The sequence below is a fragment of the Mus musculus genome, chromosome X (assembly GCF_000001635.26).
Source record: "Mus musculus strain C57BL/6J chromosome X, GRCm38.p6 C57BL/6J".
Classification (NCBI taxonomy): Eukaryota; Metazoa; Chordata; class Mammalia; order Rodentia; family Muridae; genus Mus; species Mus musculus.
Window position 1 is genome coordinate 25,397,853 of NC_000086.7, and position 4,599 is coordinate 25,402,451.

At 36.9% G+C, this 4,599-nt stretch overlaps 1 long non-coding RNA gene across 1 annotated transcript; it reads left to right on the top strand.

The window, feature by feature from the left end:
- The first annotated feature begins 1,742 nt into the window (after window positions 1–1,742).
- On the top strand, window positions 1,743–3,295 carry 4930557B15Rik. Its single transcript, XR_001782869.1, has 3 exons — window positions 1,743–1,823; window positions 2,007–2,130; window positions 3,192–3,295. It is a non-coding gene; the product is annotated as an RIKEN cDNA 4930557B15 gene (long non-coding RNA).
- Window positions 3,296–4,599: the final 1,304 nt, after the last annotated feature.

Below are 4,599 nucleotides of genomic sequence, written 5' to 3' on the forward strand. Positions count from 1 at the left end.
TGTACACGTGAAATGATAGTGACTAAAATTATATGTAGAAGACAAATTCAACATCAAGCCAGACAAAGTCCAGCATCTAGGGGTGAGATCTTTAGAACATCCCACTGCTGGCTAAGGAATTTTAACCACTTTTTTTATTTTTTTGGTCACTATTGGGAGATAGAATTTAGCTTTTTTTTTGGGGGGGGGATATGAAGCATGCACCTAATGACAGCAGAACCTCAATATGGTGGGTTAAATGAGAAATGTCTCCTATAGGCTTAGGCATTTGAATACTTCATCCTACTTTGGTGCTGGTATGTGCGAAGGTGCAGTTATTTATGGTGATGCCTGAAGAAGTGTGTAACTGGAAGCAGGCATTGAGAATACTTAACACTGCTGGATTTCCAATTTAGTCCCCTTCTTTGTGCTTGTTAAAGAAGAGGGCTCAGTGTTTCCTCCTCTTTCTATTCCTGACACTTGCTGACATACAATCCTACCATCATGAAGTCTTTTCTATCTGAAAGTTTATGGTCAAAATCTATTCCTTCTGTAAGGTGCCTTGGTCATGTTATTTTATCATAGCAGCTGGAAAGTAACTAATACTTGGGTTTAACAGAAAGAACACATAAAATATGAAGGAGACATTTACTCCTGCAGGGATATGGAAGGAATAGAAAGGATAAAACAGGGAGTGGAACCTAAACACCCTTGACCTAAGAATAAGAAAATTAAGTAACTTTAGTCAATAGATATTAGGCTTCTTATTAGATTCAAGGCTCACTACACAGGAGAGGAACCATGCTCATTAATGCAATATTGATCAAAAAGCAATAGCTCAGGGTGTGATAGGACATAGGGGAGAACCTACTGTTATTATTTTTACCTATATGTATACAGTATCAATAAATCCCCACATCAAAATGCATCATGCATATTTGGGTAATATTTAGCAGTAATATGAACCTAATTTTATTATTTGAAGCAAAACATATATAAATAGAAAATGTTATATAATTTGAAATAAAAGATACATAAACAATTGCATACATTGGTTTAATAAGTCAATTGAAACTATAACGTTCTAATTAAACTGTACATGCTCATTTACTTATAGCTTATTTGAGGTATAGGTTTTTATGAAGTTAGTAGTGAGATTTCTTATGACTTTTGCAGATATCCTTAGTTTATCTTACCTTCTTCCCTATTCCTTCTACATTAATCTTTCTCATTAGAACCCGACTCTCCAAAGTGTCTCCAGAAATTATGACAATCAAAATTATTCATGCTGCCATCAGTAGCCATATTGAAACCCACATTTCATGTTGCTTCTGAAGATATTGTTAATGTCAAGGATCCCAGAAACCATCAGAATTTACAGTGAACTTCACAGTCAGTACTGTTCCCTCAGGTCATGTTGAGTTAAATGTTCTGAGATATGTTTTGTCGAGGTCACATATATACTGGCAACAGACAATGTATGGCCAAGATACTTTAGGCCTTTAGCAGCAATCATGTCAGTGATCCGTGCTGCATTATGGGACCAAATTAATATGACAGTCTTGTACTGCATTAGAATAATTACTGATGTCAATTATGTATAATTCTGCCACATTCATGATAAGTGTTCTGCCATTTATAAACATTTTTATGTCCATTTTCATTCTTTCACTAGACAAGAGGTTTCAGTCATGGTCATACCAGCGGGATGCTGTCACCAGTAACAAGATAGAGTCTATTTTTAATATTTCTGATGGAGATCATGGTGATGACTATGATCTGTACTGCTTCTGGAGAAACTGCTGAATTCCATGGTCCATACTGATACCCAAGATCATTATGAGGTAAGTATTCTGAGCTAGCACTGGATAACAGATCAGTGGCTGAGATTCTACATATCATAAGGAATCCTGTTGATGTTCTTGATTTATCAATTTCACCCTCAATTTCAAGCAAACAATATATTTTGATGTTTGTGGCCTGTGAGAAGCAGCTATACTGATGTCAGTGATGTATTTTGTGAACAGAAATTGGGCAGGAATCCATTATATCTATTGCTGATGGAGATGCTGATGATGGCTATGATCTGTGTTGCTGCTTGAGAATCTGATAAATTCCAAAGTCCTTACTGATGCTTGAATTCATATTGAGGTAAATTTTCCTAGATGGCACTGAAGATCAGACTGATGTCTGAGATAATACCTGATACAGGAAATTCTCTTTATGTTTACTGATAAATGGATATAGCCCCAGATGTTTAAAATGAAATGTACTGTGATGTCTATGTTACTACCTGAAACCTGAAGCTATATTAATGTCAGAGTGGCATGATAGGAATGGCAATCATGAGGGAATGTATTCCTATTGATGATGGAGACCTAATTTATGGTGGTGATCTGTGTTGGTGCGATCTGGTGAATTTGACAGTCCATCCTGATTCTCAAGGTGATATTGAGGTAAGTATTCTGAGCTAGCACTTGCAATCCATTTGATGTTTGAGATCAAACATTCTACAGGAAATTCTGTTGAAGACTCTAATACATTCATGTTGGCCCATAGTTAACCATGTAATTTATAAGATCTATACTACTACCAAAAGAGCCAGAGATGTCAAAAAAGAAAGAAAACAAAACAAAAACAAAAACAAAAACAAAACAAAACAAAACACAAAAAACAAAAAACAAAAAAAACTTTCCTGCCACTGGATGTGCATGGCCATAATATCTTCTGCACTCTTAATCGATATTAAACATAGTGTTGTATACCTGGCAACAGATACCATGGAACGATTTCATTGTCAACCACTTTGTCAGTGATCACTGTGCTACTGAGAGCCATGTTAATAACAGTAATCCAAAGTGCCTACAGAAACTATGTTGATGTCAATCATCATCCAGAAGCCCTGTTTAAACCCATAGTACATGATGATTCTGGGGAGATTGTTAATGTCAAGGATCCCTGAGACCAGCAACTTCCACAGAGAATTTAACAATACAGTTTTCTCAGAATATTTTTATTTTTGGGGTCTGAGATGTTATTTTGAGTAACATATATAGTGGCAACTATCACCATTGTATATCCATTAGACTTCAGGTCCAGCAGGTATGATGTCAGTTATCCCTGCTCCCATGAGGGACCATAATAATATGAGTGTCTCTGAATATCAATGGAAATTTACTTACATCAATTATCCATGTTCCTGTCTATTTTAGATGAAGTGTACTCCCAGCCTAACCATTTTGATGTCATGATGCATCCTACCACTAGAGAAGAGGTTTCTCTACAAGGTCCTACTAGGTATCTGAAAATGTCTGAATGTGCATGATATTTCCTGGCAAAGACAAGATGGTATACCCAGATAAATGCTGCCATAGGCACCAAAGTCATGAGTGACCCTTGCTTTGGACCTTACTGCCACTTGGGACCTGATCCCAACTGCCAAGGGAAATATATTGGTGTCACTCATCAGTGACAATGGTCAATTTTGGAGAAGTTCCCGTGAGGTGCTGAGAAGAAGTTATATCCTTTTGTTTTAGAATAAAATGTTGCGTAGATATCTGTCAAGTCCATTAATTTCATAACTTCTGTTACTTTCTCTGTGTCCCTTTTTAGTTTCTGTTTCCATGATCTGTCCATTGATGAAAGTGGTGTGTTGAAGTCTCCCATTATTACAGTGTGAGGTGCAATGTGTGCTTTGAGCTTTACTAAAGTGTCTTTAATGAATGTGGCTGCCCTTGCATTTGGAGCATAGATATTCAAAATTGAGCGTTCCTCTTGGAGGATTTTACCTTTGATGAGTATGAAGTGCCCCTCCTTGTCTTTTTTGATAACTTTGGGTTGGAAGTTGATTTTATTCGATACCGAAATGGCTACTCCAGTTTGTTTCTTCAGGCCATTTGCTTGGGAAATTGTTTTCCAGCCTTTCACTCTGAGGTAGTGTCTGTCTTTTTCCCTGAGATGGGTTTCCTGCAAGCAGCAGAATGTTGGGTTCTCTTTGTATAGCCAGTCTGTTAGTCTATGTCTTTTTATTGGGGAATTGAGTCCATTGATATTAAGAGATATTAAGGAAAAGTACTTGTTGCTTCCTTTTATTTTTGTTGTTAGAGTTGACATTCTGTACTTGTGGCAGTCTTCTTTTTGGTTTGTTGAGGGATTAATTTCTTGCTTTTTCTAGGGTGTGATTTCTGTCCGTGTATTTTGTTGTTGTTGTTGTTGTTGTGGTTTTCTGTTATTATTCTTAGAAGGGCTGGATTCATGGAAAGATAATGTGTGAATTTGGTTTTGTCGTGGAATAGTTTGGTTTCTCCATCTATGGTAATTGAGAGTTTGGCCGGGTATAGTAGCCTGGGCTGGCATTTGTGTTCTCTTAGTGTCTGTATAACATCTGACCAGGCTCTCTGGCTTTCATAGACTCTGGTGAAGAGTCTGGTGTAATTCTGATAGGCCTGACTTTATATGTTACTTGACCTTTCCCCCTTACTGCTTTTAATATTCTATCTTTATTTAGTGCATTTGTTGTTCTGATTATTATGTGTCATGAGGAATTTCTTTTCTGGTCCCGTCTATTTGGAGTTCTGTAGGCTTCTTGTATGATCATGGGTATCTCTTTCTTTAGGTTTG